Source organism: Nomascus leucogenys, chromosome 3 (genome assembly GCF_006542625.1).
Source record: "Nomascus leucogenys isolate Asia chromosome 3, Asia_NLE_v1, whole genome shotgun sequence".
Classification (NCBI taxonomy): domain Eukaryota; kingdom Metazoa; phylum Chordata; class Mammalia; order Primates; family Hylobatidae; genus Nomascus; species Nomascus leucogenys.
In genome coordinates, this window is record NC_044383.1 from 26,735,169 (window position 1) to 26,754,085 (window position 18,917).

The 18,917-nt window shown below is 40.7% G+C and overlaps 1 protein-coding gene across 3 annotated transcripts in view; it reads left to right on the forward strand.

Moving 5' to 3' along the window:
* Positions 1-18,917, forward strand: part of SORCS1 (sortilin related VPS10 domain containing receptor 1) — a 602,977-nt gene that overhangs the window by 344,660 nt on the left and 239,400 nt on the right. The window lies entirely within an intron of this gene.

Below are 18,917 nucleotides of genomic sequence, written 5' to 3' on the forward strand. Positions count from 1 at the left end.
GGTTGATGGATGTTAAGGTTGTAAAATGTCTGACACATCATAATTTTCAGATCAGCAGCTGTGAATGTAAGAGGGCGAGGGATAGGTAGATCATTACCATTTCTGAAAGGCAGCTACAAAGAATGAGTCTTGTTGGGTGGATGCTGCTGACTCTCTACTAAGAGTTCTGACCAGTCAATTGCAAGAATCAGAATGAGTCTTGACAAGACAGCAGAAAAGATGGATTTTCATCTGATGTCCCAGTTTTTCCTTGACATGGAACAAATAGATTAACTAGAATGTAAGTGAATGCATTGTCCTACAGCAGATAGGAAGTTTCATTTTTAAAGTTTGTTCAGTCTGCACACAAATGTCAGGATGAATGCAGTGCATTTAGCAGAATAGAGTAGCTTGGAAAGAGTGATAAGATTAGTCTCTTCCGAGCATGGATCTTAGCTGCAAGAAGCCTTGGAGATCATCATGTACAACACCGTTATTTTACGGATAAGAAAACTGAGATTCAGAGGAAAGAAATAGTTTGTGCCCATTGCAGAGTTACGGCCATAATTAGGGCTAGAATTAAGGTGTCTTGGTTAGCAGTCATACTCTTTGCACTATGTCATACATTTCCTATTAAGAGAGCTTATCTACTCCTCAGATATGTCATTTTTTAGGAAGAAAATATTCCTTTTAAATGAGGAAGACATTTATTTGTCCCTGAATGGGAGTGGTACTACATCTATACCTTTGTTTTTATAAACTTGCATTATCAAATTCTGAATTCTGACATACAATTGCTAAGTAGTACATAGGTTACATGAACTAATAGTATTAATCAGGAAATAGAAACGTGTCATTCATTAACATACCCTAAACCATAATGTGTTATGAAGGTAGCACTGATGTCTATGTTCTCATCTCAGATTTTTCATTCGCTACTGTTAGTGACCTTGGGTAGGGTCTGCATTTTGCCATCTGGAATATGGAAGGTGATGAAAATATCTCTTAAGCAATCACTCTCAATTCTGGCTGCATGTCAGAAGGTACACTCTCAATTCTGGCTGCATGTCAAAAGTGGTCCCCAAATGTGCAAGCTCTAGCCCCACCACTGTTGCTCTGGATTAGGGCTCAGGTAACTATATCTTGATAAAGCCCCCCAGATGCTTTTGATAGGTATCTAGGATTAAGAACCACTAATATAAAGTGTAATGTTCACTCTGGCTGTAAGCATTTCAAGTTCTTCAGTAGAAACGTCATAACTTTTCAGCTGAGCGTAGACTCTGGAGTAAGAAGAAGAGAGAAAACCCAGCTAAACTGATTACAAAGTATATAAGCATGGTGACTTACTTAATCTCTCCAAGCACAGTAGGATTCAGTTTAAAAGGGGGAGAGTTATAGTACCTACCTACGTACCTCCTGCGGGAAGTTGTAAGGATTATATGAAATTAGACATTTCAAGTGCTTAGCACAGAATAGTAAAAGCTTAATTAATGTTTTCTCTTCACTTCATTCTTTTTTCTTCCTGCAGTGTCCAGCAGAACTTGATGATAGAAATTTTCTTCTAAGCTTTCCTGTACTTTAGACATTAACAATTTATGGCTTTTGAGTATTTGAAATATGGCTAGTGTTACTGAGGAATTGGATTTTAAATTTCATTTAATTTTAATTAATTTAAATTGATATAGCTGTGTATGGCTGATGGCCACAGTACCACACAACCAATAATGTCAACCTCACAAATTTAGAACTATACCCAAACATTCCTATCTTCCCTTTACTGGCTGGTTACTTCATCAACAATTACATCTAAACAATTTTGATCTGCTGTATGCAGTCCCAAATTAAGGAACTGAAGTTATATCTTTTATTTTTATAATGAAATTTAATTGTTTGTTGGCTTTGTATTGATGTTTACAATCTCTCTTGATTTTTCTTCTAGTTCACATTTTTAGCAAATTTAATTTAACAGTCAACAAACTGTGTGCTAGGCAATGTGCTATGCACTGTAGGATATAAAGAGAAATAAGCCAGCAACTCATCCTCAGAGGTCCTATATTCTAGTACTAAATGTGGCATGACGTTTTGTAATTGAAAGATCCCTGAACTAAGATTCAGAAATCTAAGTCCTTGCCTTGAATCTACTTCCACCTAACAGGTGACTCCGGGTGAATCATTTACATTTTCTCCATTTGTAAAGTAATACAGGAAAATGGAAGAAATTTATGCCTGGACGAGACCTCAGAGTAATCAATGATAGTCTCTGTTTCATTGGTGCTGTTAGAGAGAAACATGAAAAAAAAAATATGCCAAATGTCAAATCTAACTATAGGCTTTTCTGTAGCTGCAGAATATATGGTGATGATCCAGAAACTTCAGGATTGTTTTCAGGAGCAGGACTTAAGTAGTGAGATGCTCAAGTCCAGATATAGCTGCTAAGACTGGAAGGGAAGCAGAGAGGTAATAATACAGCAAAGAGCCTAACCATCAAATCCACTCAAGTCAATATACCATGAATCAGGCTGCATAATTAGTCCATAGTTACCTGAAGGACGTTTAAAAGGGCATTTAGCCATGGGCATTTTACTGTTCTTAAGACTTGACACACCCTAGTTCTAGAAAAAGAGAAGTCCCTGTGCATGACTATGAGGGAATGGCTTTCTCTGGGACTGTTACCCTTCAGAGCAGAGGTGGTCCTGAGCTGTTTAAATCACAATGTTATGAGTGAACCTAAAGGAAGGGATCTTTTCCTCTATAGATAAATGAGGCCTTCATGGTCACTTTCTGAGATGCTGATAGATTTAAGAAATATTGGAGGACGATGAAGGTCTTAACAGTGGTACACAAATCAATAAAGTTGACATGGCAGTATATTTGTGCACAGTTTTTCTACTTATAAGGTGAATTTATCACCATGAAATATGTGCTCCACCCACCCAAAGGACATAATTGAATCAAAGAGATAGTACTTGCACAACATTTGAAGTGTGAATATATTTTCTCCAATCAATGAGAATTTATGTTAAAACAAAAAGAAGAAAGAAATTTCAGGCTCTGTTAATTATGCAGAACAAAGGCAGTGCTCACATTTGCTCCAATTCTTCTAGGACTTAAGCTATCCTCCAGTGAAAAGGGCAGACTCCTTTAAAAAGTTGTATGTATTCTCTCAGGTCCCCGGGGTGCTATCTAGCAAGTCAGAATCTTTTGTACCAGATACTTCTCTCTGCTTTTCACACTAGTGAGAGCAACTGGAATAAAACTGACAACATCAGGGTAACTCTCTGCATTCCCCGAAACCTTTTTTGCCTTCACATTCTTATAGCTATTTTTAGCCATTTGTGTGGACAAGAGCAGTTCTTCAATCATCATGTTGGAAACAGCAGGCTTCATGCCTTGCCTTTGCAGGCAGCTTGTTAGGGGCACTACCGGGGATCAGAGTCCAGAATAAAGCAGGATCTTATTTACAGTTTGAATTAATGATCATCCATTGGCTGTTTCCCTGCAAGCCTGCTGTAAATTACAGCAGCTTTCCTTGGCTAGGTCTGTTACAGTAAAAACTGTAATCTCAACATGTGTCAGTGTAAGAAATCTTGACTAAGAGATACAAAGAGGGGTCCTAGGTATTAGCCTAGATTGTTCAGTCTCTTTCAAAGGAAACCTGCATCTGGCCACTGATACATGAGGTTGGCCCAGAAGAAAAGGCTGAGTGGTCCCAGTGCCAGAGGAGAGGCAGGCTGGCTATCTGTCACCATGTCTCAGAGGGAGAGCAGTTCCTCCCACCCCAGTTCATGATAAATCCCAAGGCTTGTTTGTGTCAGCAGAGGTGTATTAGTCACATACAGTCTGCTATAAGAAAAGATGATTTAACCTTTACTGGAAAGGAACAGCTGGGATGCAGAAGGTGATGGGAAGAACTAATACAAATGTAGCAAAGAAAAAAAAAAAAAACTTGGCTGGGCGCGGTGGCTCACGCCTGTAATCCCAGCACTTTGGGAGGCCGAGGCGGGCGGATCACGAGGTCAGGAGATTGAGACCAGCCTGGCTAACGTGGTGAAACCCCGTCTCTACTAAAAATACAAAAAAATTAGCCAGGCGTGGTGGTGGGTGCCTGTTGTCCCAGCTACTCGGAAGGCTGAGGCAGGAGAATGGTGTGAACCTGGGAGGCGGAGGTTGCAGTGAGCTGAGATCACGCCACTGCACTCCAGCTTGGGCCACAGAGCGAGGCTCCATCTCAAAAAAAAAAAAAAAAAAAAAGTTGAAATCTCAATTTCACTCTCAAGTTCTCTGAGTTGATGTGTATTCTGCCTAAAAATAAAACTTATATATACTCTGTGTGTCTTTATCAGCCATACCTTTCCCATCACCCCCAACCAACCTGAGCTGTTCGACCTTCACAAGGGATCGTGTAACATCTTCAAGGTTTAAAGAATATAAAACCCGTAGTGGAATTCACCGGGGAATAAAAGAAAAAAAGAAGTGTTTTGTTTTGGTTTTTTACTTGGAAAAGCCAATTCTTTTAGTTGTTTTATCCTTGTGGTCTCAGCACACTATATTCTAGCAAAGAAAAAACGTAGACAGCATTTGTTCTTTATGTTTTCTGCACCCCCTTCACACTCCAGTTTTTTTCTCATTTCTGTGTTATCACCACTTAATTTACATCATTCCTGCTGAGAGACTCTTCCAAGACTTTTATTCTATAAACAGGACCCTAGCTCCTCAGAATACATTGGTCATTCCTATGGGTCTCTTGGTACATAGCAGCATTAAATGCTGTGTTTTCTCCAGATATTTAAGTTTTAATTACCCTGTTGTATGTGGCACTTTCTAAATAAGGGTTTAATTATTGACTTCTTGTCTCTTTATATAAATAAGGGTTTGATTATTGACTTCTTGTCTCTTTATATCTGAGCATGCTTAATTCCTTTTGTCATTTGGTTGAGTACTTTGTGTATCACGTATGTGACTTTTCTCTTTTTTTTGAGATGAAGTCTCACTCTGTTGCCTAGGCTGGAGTGCAGTGGCACAATCTCAGCTCACTGCAACCTCCACCTCCCAGGTTCAAAAAATTCTCTGCCTCAACCTCCCAAGCGGCTGGGATTACAGGCATCTACCACCACACCCAGCTAATTTTCATATTTTTAGTAGATATGGGGTTTTACCATCTTGGCCAAGCTGGTCTTGAACTCTTGACCTCATGATCCACCTGCCTCGGCCTCCCAAAGTGCTGGAATTACAGGTGTGAGCCACCACACCTGGCCTTTTTCTTTTTTGAAATGGAGTCTTGCTCTTGCCCAGGCTGGAGTACAGTGGCACAACTGCAACCTCCACCTCCTGGGTTGAAGCGATCCTCCTGCCTCCGCCTCCTGAGTAGCTGGCACTAAAGGCTTGCACCACCACACCTGGCTAATTTTTGTATTTTTGGTAGAGACGGGGTTTCACCATGTTAGCCAGGCTGGTCTTGAACTCCTGACCCCAGGTGATCCACCCGCCTCGGCCTCCCAAAGTGCTGGGATTACAAGCGTGAGCCACCACACCAGGCCCATGTATGTGACTTTGGAGGACAGCAAAGAGGAATGGTTGATAGGATCCACCACCTTCTCTTAGGAAGAATCATGTATCATTGAATCTGAATCTAAAAGATTTTGGGGATATTAAAATTCTACTCTTTAACAGATATGGAAACTGAGTCCCAGAGAGTTTAGTGACTTGTCTGAAGTTACGTGCAGCTGGGGAATGATAAGCTAAGATCATTAGACCTTGAAAGTAAATCTTAAATGCCACCTCTTCCATAAAAGTTAATCAATTTCCCTAATGAGACTTGCTCACTCCATCTTATCTCCAAGACATCTGTTTTCTTTTTTCTAGCACTTTACTCTCACTTCTGATTCTAGTTGTTCTTGACCATGTTTAATACTCCCTTTAGAATGCAAGGTCCTAGATGGCATAAAGTGCCTTAATCAGTTACGTATTCTTTAATGTGCTGAGCATAGGATTTTGATATACAGTAGGTGTCCAATACATGACTGAATATTTGAATTGAACTTTGGTTCGCTTTTGGACTCCTAGGCTGAAACTTAAATGAAATGCTCTGTGAAATCAGCTTTGACTCCTTTATTTTCTCTAACTATAAATTTAAGTATTTCAAGTGAGTAAACAAGAACAGTAAAGAATCTCTGTAGGTTTTAGTCATTTCTAGGTCATAATGTATAATTTTGTCTGTTCTAACCAAGAAGAACATGATTAATATTTAAAATGCCAGGACTTTGCATAGCACTCACTTGACATTATCTATCGAGGCCAAGAGGAGCTAGCGTATTGTATAATACATCAAAGGGGGTGCCTGACATTCCCTTGGTGGACAAGCAACACTTGCTCATTCCACCCTAACTCTTTCATCTGTCCCTTTGTACACAAGATCATCCATTTGCCTCTAATCTTTTAAAAAAGAATATATGTTTCATTCATAAAGAAATGGGCCAGGAGCGGTGGCTTACACCTGTAATCCCACCACTTTGAGAGGCCGAGGTGGGTGGATCACCTGAGGTCGGGAGTTTGAGACCAGCCTGGCCAATATGCTGAAACCCTGTCTCTACTAAAAATACAAAAAATTAGCTGGGTGCGGTGGCAAGTGCCTGTAATCCCAGCTACTTGGAAGACAGGTGGGAGAATCACTTGAAACTGGGAGGTGGAGGTTGCGGTGAGCCGAGATTGTACCACTGCACTCCAGCCTGGGCACAACAGAGCAAGACTCCGAAAAAAAAAAAAAAAAAAAAAGAAAGAAAAAAAAAATGCCACTCATGAATTCAGAGACGTAGTGGAAGTGGCATTTTCCAAACTTCAATAAAAGTGACTTGTAGTAAGTAAATCCTTACTTCCCTACACTTCACCTGAGGAATGATGGCCAAAGGGAAAGGTCCTCTCCTTTGATCCTTTTTTGGGTACCGCTGAGTGTTTATACTGTTTCAATCCATGAAGCGTTGTTCTGTTTTCTTCTTGAGCATTAAAAATATAAAATCCAAGAAAGCATGCTGCATCTGTCTTTTTACTCGGAGTGATTTTCCAACAGTTATCCCCTGGGTTTCAAATGAGCTACAGAATAGTAAGTGCAGAATGCTCTCTTTGAAACAGGGTTAGAGTGCCAGGAGCAGTGCCCACTCCACAACCCCTCGTCACTCCAAGAAGTCCCTGCAGAAGCCTCTGGAACTCGTGGGCTCTTTGGAACATAGAGAAAAACAACACTGTTCTAAGACACTCTTCTCTCTGTACACTGACCTATACCTGAAATTGCCATATATCCTATATTAGTTTATATAAATCAAAGCACCTATTATAACATTCATAAATTTAAAAATGCTAATAGCACTACACTCTTAAATTTTAATACAATATGTTACATTACACAGTAAGTACCTACTTGATTTTTCTGGGATATTATCTGTGTCTATCTAACACTGATGTAGTAAAAAATAAATTAATTAATGATAAATCAGATTCAGGCAATAAATTCTGATCAATGCATACATTCCAAAACTTACTTTTTCCTTCCTCCTATCTTTTCTTGTCCCCCATATCTGCTAATTTGCCTGGTTCTCAGAACTGATCAGGTTAACTGGTGGTTTACTGTTTTACTTCATGTGGTATTAAGTAGTACTAAGTACTTTTTTTTTTTTTTTTTGAGATGGAGTCTTGCTCTGTCGCCCAGGCTGGAATGCAGTGGCACGATCTCAGCTCACTGCAAGCTCCGCCTCCCAGGTTCACGCCATTCTCCTGCTTGAGCCTCCCGAGTAGCTGAGACTACAGGCGCCCGCCACCACACCCGGCTAATTTTTTTGTCTTTTTAGTAGAGACGGGGTTTCACAGTGTTAGCCAGGATGGTCTCGATCTCCTGACCTTGTGATCTGCCCGCCTCGGCCTCCCAAAGTGCTGGGATTGCAGGCGTGAGCCACCATGCCCTACCTAGTACAAAGTACTTTTTTGATAGAAAGAAGCTTCCTGCTTAATTAACATATTTGTTATTCTTCATTTGTAAGGTGTTATGTCTGTCACATATAAGAAGCATCTAATGCATTACATATTAATCATGAATTGGTGACTTTAAAAACTAAGTTATATCTGTATGGTGATCAAGTTTATATGTTATTGACATTGTAATTCAAAATTGTATTAGCTACATTTATGTATTTTTAAAAGATACAGGTATTTAGCTAGCTCAATAAATAGGTAGAAAGGTAATAGATAGGTCCACCTATAAATCTCTTCTAAGTTTAGATAATGCTTTTTTCATCAAAAAATAGAACTCTATCTTTTGGTTTTATACCTTTGTAACAAATGAAATTAATCAAGGTAATGATAGCCTAAATTACTCTATAAATATTATGAAGATTGATCTGGAAACTGCATGTGTTTTATTATCACTGAGTGGTTCTTGGAAAATACGTTGCCTCTGTGGCCAAGTGATCAGAAATTCTCAGATACAAAAGGAAACCTTTTGGAAGCTGACCATTCTTCAAGTAAGCATAATAGACTATCTGCATAATCTTCTTTGGGAACAATTTGTTTTTAAAGTTATCTGTCTACTTATTTATTTATTTTTGTCTCATCATCTGTCCTTATTAGAGCTCATTTTCTCTGAGGTCTGGCTGGCCAAATATTAAGTGCCCATCCGTTACCCTTTTATGAAGGTCAAATGCATTATTTCTGGTTGGTTCCAAGTTATGCTCTGCTGTGGAAAATGGTCAGAGGTCTTTTCAACATTCTGGTCTGTTTGCTTCCAGCACACTCCCTGTGGTTTCTCAGGGGTTTCCATCATCTTGTGTTTGACATACTGTATCTAGAACATTTGTTTCTAGTGAATAGCCTGTGCTGCTCTTATGATGGATGGAGATGAATGCTGGCCGCTACAGGAAATTTACGATATTTACTAGGGTGGAGATGTTTCACTCCAATGTATCAGAACTGCCCCAAGCTTTCTCCTGGTGCTGTCATGAAAACAAAGTCAATATGGATGAATCTTTAATAAAACCACTATTTCTCCCCTGGAGAAATTAAGAGTGCACCACCAGCCTCAGGGGCTAAATTGTTTCTATTCAGACATTTCTTTTGCTGACCTGACCTTTCCCTTGACCAGATCTTCTTCTGATGGTTTTGTCCCTTTGTTCCTCCAATCATCACTTCCCTATTGTACTGGGTCCTTGACCTCTAATGTGCTCTTGTTTTACAACCTTTCAAGTCAACTACTTAAATTAAGCTTTGCAGAACAAAAACTATAGCTTGTAGGTAACAAGTAGGCTTAGATGCTCATAGGTGAAAAGGCCTGCTGTATGGGATATATATGACATAACAGCTGGAGAGAAAAATCTTTTCCTGGCTGCTTGGGGCAGTATGTGTGTTTGGGGAGTAGAATGCTAAGTGTTTCCTTGATTGACGGCATCTGGCACCAGGAAATGAACATGCTTGTAGTGGAGAAAATGACAATGTGGATGAATCCAAAAAACAAAAGGTACGTAAAAAGAAAATATCTGGAATACACAGCCTCTCACAGATAAGAGAAGAAGCATAGAAGGAAGGATACAGAGGTCAAGCCGAGAGAGAGAAAACAACAGAGATTACTATGAAGAATTTAAAGTAACCAGAGTAATGGGAGAATGCTAATACAAAGAGCACAATGAAGACAGAGGGTAGAAGAAAAAGAAATAATAAAATTGTAAATATTTTCAGCAGTAGAAGTTTAAGAATCTCTTGAGATCTCTCAGAGAGAGGAGAGCTAATTTACCAGGAACTTATTAAGGCTTTCAGAGGGAGTACAATTTACCCTTATCTTTCTGTTCTTCCTGAGTGGTTTCAAAGGGGTAAAAGATGTTGATGGCTGTGGTTGAAATTGGTTTTGCCAGGAAGGAAAGCACAATTATGACTCAAGTGTGGGGGTGTGGTAGGCCTAGATCTAGGTTCTCCAGCTCCCCTGCAGCAGATTCAAATATCATCGCTGCTGCCCACACTTAATGGATTTTTGTCCTTTTAATGCTCTCTCTCTCAGCTACTCCCTCATACCACTGTGCAGTGATCTCTTGTATTTATATGTATACCTTGTATTTTCTGCACTCGTCAGTTACACCAACTCAGCACCTATTTCCTGTCACTGCAGAGATACACTTTGTTATTTGAAGGTGGTCATTATGAATTTTTGCTCAGCGGCGTCATTAGTTGTGGAACAGTATTTAATATAATGGACCCTGGAGCCAGGCGACCTGGCCTTAAATTCCAGCTAAGCTACATACCAATTGTGTGCCCTTAGACATTTTATTTGTTGGTTTATTTGTTGTAAACCCCTGCATGACACAGTTTTCTCCTCTCCAAACTAAAATATAATGATTGTGTCAGTATCCTAAAGTAGTTGTGGGAAATAAAGAGTCAAAACCAGCAAAGAACAGTGTCTGAGACCTAGCAAGCATTCAACAAATGTTAGTCTCATTGTTACTCTTCTTAACTGTTCCAAATTATATGGCCGTGCCTTACGCTGTCTTTTGTCAACTCAACCAGAAGGTATTAAATGCCTATTTTGTTCCAGATCTTTTTTAAGAACTGGGAAATAGAAATATAAGACGTTATTCTTGCTCTTAATGATTGCAGAGTCTGGTTGAGGAGATGAATGTATAAACAATCTCTTACAGCACAGTACTTACGTATCATGATAGCTATGTACACAGAACTGTATCTTTGGATACTAGGAAGGTTTCACAGAGATGCACATATTTGTCAAAGGAGAAGGGGAAAGGAAGATGAAAACAGTCTTTCAGTGTATGTACTATGAGAACCTAGTGTCCACAAGCTCACAATGCGTATCTTGGCGTAGTTTTCAGATTTAAATGATTAAGAGTGTCTATTTTGACTCGTAAAACATGTTAATTTCCACTGATATCTTACTATACTAATTAAATCCTAAAAAAGTCCAGCCGGAGGCGGTGGCTCACACCTGTAATCCCACCGAGGCAGGCGGATCATGAGGTCCAGAGATCGCGACTATGCTGGCCAACATGGTGAAACCCCGTCTCTATTAAAAATACACAAATTTGCTGGGCCTGGTGGTGTGTGCCTGTAGTCCAAGCTACTCGGGAGGCTGAGGCAGGAGGATCACTTGAACCAGGGAGGTGGAGGTTGCAATAAGCCGAGATCTCGCCACTGCACTCCAGCCTGGTGACAGAGCGAGAATCCATTAAAAAAAAAAAAAAAATCCTCATGACCTATTTGAATTACAGTTTTTATGTAATAATGTAATTTATTTTCAGTTGCAATAAACTTTCTTCCTGTCTTGCTTATAAAATCAATAAATGGGCAGTGGTGACATTATTAATATTGAATTAATAGAACTAAAATTCACCTTATTATAGATTTGATATATTCAGCATGTATCTTAAGTACTACTGGCCAGTCAGAACTATTGATGAAATTTGGGGGTATAATATTAAGAAGAAATTAATTGACATGTTTTATTGAACACCTGGCTCGTGCCTTGTTCTCTGCAAGCATAAAGATGAATATAAAAGAAGCATGAACCTCACTTTGCTCTTACGGAGTTTACCATCCCAGCTCAGGGATGCAATTAAATAACGTAAGGTAGTAGAGTGGATTGTACAGATGACAAAGGCTTTAAGAGTTTAAAGAGGGCTGTAATCTCACATAGTCAGGGAAGCAGCATAAAAGGGCTTAAGCTAACCAATGAAGCAGATCAGCATAACACAAAGTCATTACATTCACAACAGAAAAATATCATTTAGTTGAACCAATATTTATTGACTGCCAGGCAGTAGAGATACAAACATGCATAACACAGGGCCCTGTCTGCAGAGAGCTCACAGATGGAAGGGAGAAGTATGTAGCTGGAAATGAGCATCAGGTTTATACTGGTAAAGGTACTGTATCTTTCATTCTCTAGAATCTTAATAATTTGGTATTATCTGTTACACATTCTACTCTTTTGCCTCTTAAAGCTTATAAACTGTTCCTTTGATAGATAGTTTATATAAATTGCTGATGTAGAGAATACAGTCTCTCTAAACTTATTGGACCCTGAGGAGGTGGTATGGATCACGGGAGTGGGTGAATATTGGGAAAGATGAGGAAATGAGAAAAATAGAGTAAAGCATAGCAATAAAAGAAGCAGCCTTCCCATTTGTGGGGAAGCAGGAGGGGCCTGGTGTTTCAACGATTAGTACTTCATCTTTTTCTCTACTACTTTCTAAAAAGGGCCCAAATTCCCTTGAACAAGAATAACTACAACTTTAATTACAGATGCTATCCCCATCAGTATCCAGATTTCACTGGGATGGATGTAGCTTTTCTTAGGAGCCAAACCCATCCAACTTGACTCAAATAATTAAAGTGTTTGGATTCTAGGCTGTCCAGGAAAACAGCTGAACTTGTGCTGGGGAACGAGATGTTCGATCTTATAGGAAGGCATGTATTTGATATTGAAATAGTCTGTTTTCTTTTGAATCTCTGTGATGTGGTGTGTTTGTGTGTGTCCACCACTTTTGCTTTGTTAGTGCATTATTTAACCAACTGATTTACATATTTTCTCCACTCACTAATACTGTCTTTGTTCCTTGAGCCCAAGCCCTTTGTGCTTCCATTTGGAAGTACATTGCTGACATTTACAGACTCCCACAGAGGACTCAGTCAATTACTACCATAGATGCCCATTGTTCCAAGAGAGCTGACCTTTACCCCTAGGCACCAATTAAAATCCATTGCTTCTTACCCCTGCAGCGCCAGTGTTTGCTGTAATTCTGGCTGGATGCGCATTGCAACTGGTGGGATGCATTCATTTTAGTCTTTGTTTTATTATTATTTTTTTTTTCAAACAAGAAGAGAGGGACCTGCAAATGAAAATGTATGCTTTCTTCAAAAGAGGGGCAGACCACCAGAATTACCAATCATTTTCAATTAAATGACCTTTTGTGTCAACATAAATAATGACCCTAAATAAATAAAATAATTAGGAAAAAATTGGGAAGTTGCCTGTAGGATTATCCCAGCTTCAAAAAACAGCAGAGCTCTCTAATTACTTCCTGATGATGATTTGTTGCTAATTGCAGGGCTGTTCTGCCCTAGGCATAGCTGGGTATGCTCTATGGCAAGCTGACAGAGAGACCAAAGTCCCAGCATGTGGGACATCAGGCACTGAGCCCTCTACCTATCAAATTATATGAGTTGCCAGCACACTGCTAGGCTGGTAGCCTCTCAGGTAAACAGAAGTTTCTTCCTATAATCAAATTTAGGTTTAGGGCATTTAGAGACAGAACTAGATTGTCTGAAATCTCAGATGTTCATTGTAGCAAGATTGGTACTTCTGACTGACCAGTAGCCTTAAAGATGTGCTAATTTAGAGAAATAAAAATGAAAAGGTATTGAAATGTTTATAATTCCCTTTGTAACTTTTTTCACTCTTCTATTTCCACTACCTTCTGTTGTGTTAGGGGTTTGATGCTGCTGACATTTTAATGGGATTCGAAGCCAAATTCTACCAACCAAATTATTTTGGTTCAAATGGCCATAATATAAACACAGTGGCCCAAAAAGAAGTCTTGAGTATACTCAGATTGAGACAAGAAGTCCCAATTTGCTAAAAAGTAAATGGAGCTTGAAATTTGCCTTTCCCTGTTTGATTTAAAATTCCAGATCTAAGCAAGTTAAAGCTTGACAGAAAGAACTGGCCTCTTCTTGTAGAAATAGCCTCTTCCTCCCACTTCCCCCTTGCACTTTTAGTGCTAACAACCACATGCAGAAAATGCAATTAATTATTTGATCTGCAGAGGAAGTGATTTCTGCAGTTATATTTCCCTTCTCCCCTGTATTTGCTATTTGAAATGTTATAGACTTGTGAAGATTATACTTACACGAGGGCTTAAAAATTCCCAAGAGCCATAGATTCTCACTTATCCTACCCCACAGGCCTTGGTGGTATAGACTGGGAGTATAATATGATGAGTAGGAGGCCATCTGGCTCCCTGGAGACCCAAGTCAGCATTCTCTTACCCAAGTACCAATGGAAACTGATCAAGCTCATTTGATAAAGCCCAGAAGATTATCAAACCCAAACCATTTGGCTTCAGTTATTACAAATACAAAGTTTTGCCCATGGTTCATTATGTTCCTCCCATACATACCTAACTCGGGGGAATTACAGAGAACACTGAAATAAATATGTGGGAGAGGGCCTTGTTGAAATTGGATATTACGTATCTACAGCTGCTTAGTTTATTGCTTCTTTATTTTCTTCCCTCTCTCCCTCCCTTTATTCCTTCCTTTTTTCTTTCCAAATATCGTTTATTAGAAGGACAGAAGCCAGGTTGGGTGGCTCACGCCTGTAACCCTAGCACTTTGGGAGGCCAAGGTGGGTGGATCATGAGATCAGGAGATGGAGACCAGCCTGACCAACATGGAGAAACCCCATCTCTACTAAAAATAGAAAAATTAGCTGGGTGTGGTGGCATGCACCTGTAATCCCAGCTACTCGGGAGGCTGAGGCAGGAGAAGGGCATGAACCCGGGAGGTGGAGGTTGCAGGGCAGGGAGCTGAGGTCGCGCCACTGCACTCCAGCTTAGGCAACAGAGTGAGACTCCGTCTCAAAAACTAAAAAATAAATAAAAGGACAGAATATAAGACCACCTTTTTTTTTTTTTGAGACAGAGTCTCACTCTGTCGCCCAGGCTGGAGTGCAGTGGCACGATCTCGGCTCACTGCAAGCTCTGCCTCCCAGGTTCATGTCATTCTCCTGCCTCAGCCTTCCTCCGAGTAGCTGGGACTACAGGCGCCTGCCACCATGCCTGGCTAATTTTTTTGTATTTTTAGTAGAGACGGGGTTTCACCACATTAGCCAGGATGGTGTCGATCTCCTGACCTCGTGATCCGCCTGCCTTGGCCTCCCAAAGTGCTGGGATTACAGGTGTGAGCGACTGCGCCCCGCCAGGACCACCTTGTGTATTTACAACATAGTATATTTTCAGAATGATTACAGAACTGTGTGTATGAATGTGTAATCATCTTATCCTTATAAAAATACCATGAGGTGGGTAGGAGAGGTTAAGGCATTGCTGCTTTATATGTGAGGTCTAGTTAGGGACTGGTTGCCTTTAACTAGAACCCTGATCTTTGCATTTCTGGTCTATGTTCTTCTGTCATAGTTTACTGTTTTCCAAACCTTGCTCCAGTTTTCTTGTCTGGAAGGTTAGTTTTTACTAGTGTTCTTCAGGCTGATTCCTCTGTAGATCTTCAATAAATTTCACGTTTTAAATACGAATTATATAATCTCAGATAAAATACAAAGCACAGACAAAATGTAAAGGCAAACCATATGTCATATTTTTAAGTTGCCTTATGTAAAATAATTCAGCTTGTCATTTCTGGATAACAGCCTTGACAGATTTATAGGATAAGCTTGATGCTTTTAGAATTCTGAAAAGGATTCTAGGCCGGGCGCGGTGGCTCACGCTTGTAATCCCAGCACTTTGGGAGGCCGAGGCGGGTGGATCACGAGGTCAGGAGATCGAGATCACGGTGAAACCCCGTCTCTACTAAAAATACAAAAAATTAGCCGGGCGTGGTGGCGGGCGCCTGTAGTCCCAGCTACTCGGAGAGGCTGAGGCAGGAGAATGGCGTGAACCCGGGAGGCGGAGCTTGCAGTGAGCCGAGATTGCGCCACTGCACTCCAGCCTGGGTGATAGAGTGAGATTCCGTCTCAAAAAAAAAAAAAAAAAAAAAAAAGGATTCTGTATCGAGGATCCCAAGAAAACCTTGTTGTAAGTCCGGGTCTCAGTACTGGTTTCTAGGAAGGACTCAGTAAATACTTGCCAGTAAGTCAGTGAATAAATATACGCATGGATGAATGAATGTAACAGATAAAAGGAAGTTGATGGATTTTCTCGTTGGTATTTCTTTTGTTTTTGTTTTGAGACAAGGTCTCACTCTGTAGCCTCAGCTGGAGTGCAGTGGTGTGATCATAGCTCACTGCAGCCTTGAATTCCTGGGCTCAAGCAATCCTCCCACCCCAGCCTCCAGTGTAAATAGGGATGACACACACATGACACTGCCCACTGTCCCCTCTGCCAGCTAATTTAAAAACATTTTTTTTTGTAGGTACATGGTCTCCCTATGTTGCCCAGGCTGGTCTCAAACTCCTGGGCTCAAGTGATCCTCCTGCCTCAGCCTCCCAATGCTTTGGGATTGCAGGCGTGAGCCCACTCCACCTGCCCTTGATATTTCTAAGATTAGAGTTGCCAACAATAATCAAGATAGATTTTCAATGGCAGGGAGATGTCATGCCATTTCTGTAACAAGGCAATATTTCTTGTTCTAACTTTAAGATTTCCTGGTGGCCCACAGCTGCCTCTCTTTACTCACAATGTACATTCGTTTACTCTGGGTTTCTTTTCTCCATTGGAGGGAATGCATTTCAGAAATGCGCCTGTCAGGCTGGGCGCAGTGGTTCATGTCTGTCATCCCAGCTCTTTGGGAGGCCGAGGTAGGTAGGATCATGAGGTCAGAAGTTTGAGACCAGCCTGGCCAACATAGTGAAACCCCGTCTCTACTAAAAATACAAAAAATTAGCCGGGCTTGGGGGTAGGTGCCTGTAATTTCAGCTACTCAGGAGGCTGAGGCAGGAGAATAGCTTGAACCTGGGAGGCGGGCATTGCAGTGAGCCAAGATCTCACTATTGCACTCCAGCGAGGGCAGCAGTGCAAGACTCCATCTCAAAAAAAAAAGAAAAAGAAACAAAGAAATGCGCCTGTCCTACTCACTTACCTATTGCCAGTGTCATGAGGGACAATACAATTCGCTGATGTTTGGTGCAAGGATCTGCTTAGATTCCATTGCCCTAAATGATGCTCCTTGGAGAAGCCACAGCTGAGAAATGGTTATTACATTATTGCATGTGTGTGCTGAGAAGGACTTGTTCTTTCCCTTGTACAGCTTTATTCATGGGCTCCGATCAAAGCTTGTGGCTCTATCGTTACCTTTAACCTTTGAGATATACTACCATTAAATCTGTAGATACTTGCTTTTTCTGTAGGAACTACTAGTCTTTCTCAGCTCCCTAGAAAAGAGAGATGCTATTCTTCCATGAAATTTCCTCTGTAGTATAATAGCTATTAATATATACATAATATACATACATGCATACATATATGTTGCATTTACTCTATCAAACACTGAGCACATGGATCCTAGTGAATAATCCTCCCCCACTTTTTCAGTGACAGACACTTTTTCTATATCAGATTTATAAAAGAAACTAATAAAACTACCCACAGGGAAAGATATAAAGAAAAATATTAGAAAGCTGTTTACAACTAGACCTGAATTGGACTAGAAATCTGCCTTTGCCTTTTGAGCTAAGTGGTATTTAAAGTAACCCACACTCACATGTTTTAAAGAAGAAATAGAACAGCAATGGCTCCAGCTTCTCAAATCAGTGATTATAATAAACTGTAAGCTCTAAGATATGCATATGTGAAATGTACTCAGAACATTCCCACGTATGGTGGTAGTAGATGCAGAAACAAAACAAAACTCCAGGCCGGGTGCAGTGGCTCATGCCTGTAATCCCAGCACTTTGGGAGGCCGAGGGGGGCAGATCACGAGGTCAGGAGATCGAGACCATCCTGGCTAACACGGTGAAACCCCGTCTCTACTAAAAATACAAAAAATTATTAGCCGGGCGTGGTGGCAGGCACCTGTAGTCCCAGCTACTCGGGAGACTGAGGAAGGAGATTGGCGTGAACCAGAGAGGCGGAGCTTGCAGTGAGCCGAGATCCTGCCACTGCACTCCAGCCTGGGCGACAGAGCGAGACTCCATCTCAAAAAAAAAAAAAAAAAAAAAAAAAAAAAACACTCTGAAACCGTCAAGGTAAGTACGATAAACTCCATTTTCAAGTTGAGGAAATGAAGATTCAGTGAGTGGATTGTCCAGGTCATGTAGCTGGTAACCGTGCAAGGATGTGGCAACCTGGAGATTTTCTCGAGGTTTTTGGTTAACATTCACATTCTCTACATAGTAACTAAAGAGTATAATCTCCCTAGGGCCACAGTTATTTCCCCAAGGGTGCATGGGAGTTAATAGCCACTGCTCAATGAAGCAAGTAGTAACAGTAATTTCTGTTTCTTAGCCATTTATAGCAGAGTGCTGCTGCTTGAATGTTTTGATATCTTTTGCTTTTCCCAATATAAATGAAAATCCTAAAGATATGCCCAGTTGCCTTTCAAGGGATTAGTGGGATGAAGTGGCTAAATTACTACTGAGGTTCTTAAACGTCCGCATATATGAAAATCACCTAGGGAGCTTGTTAAACTGCAGATCTGGGGGCCTATTTCTCAGAAATTCTAGGTCATTAGTTCTGAGAATCTGCATTTTAACAAGCATGTGCCACTTTTCCATCCCCCTGCAGTTCTGCTGCACATAGACCAAGTACTACACTTTACTAAACAGAGGTGAGCTGTGCCAACAGGAAGGTATTATTTTTCAGTGAAACTCTTGGTTACATTTTTTCTTTATGAAAAGGCTCTTGGTGTTGGTGATGCAAGGATAAAATATTGAAGTTATGTGTTTGAAACCAGCTGTCGTCTACTGGACAGTGGAAGTTTTGATTTGAAAACTTCTGGTGGCTCACGACTGTAATCCCAGCACTTTGGAGGCCTTGGCGGGTAGATCATGAGGTCAGAAGATCAAGACCACCCTGGCCGAAACGGTGAAACCCCGTCTCTACTAAAAATACAAAAATTAGCCGGATGTGGTGGTAGGTGCCTGTAATCCCAGCTACTTGGGAGACTGAGGCAGGGAATTGCTTGAACCCAGGAGGCGGAGGTTGCAGTGAGCCGAGATTGCACCACTGCACTCCAGCCTGGGCGACAGAGTGAGACTCCATCTCAAAAAAAAAAAAAGAAAAACA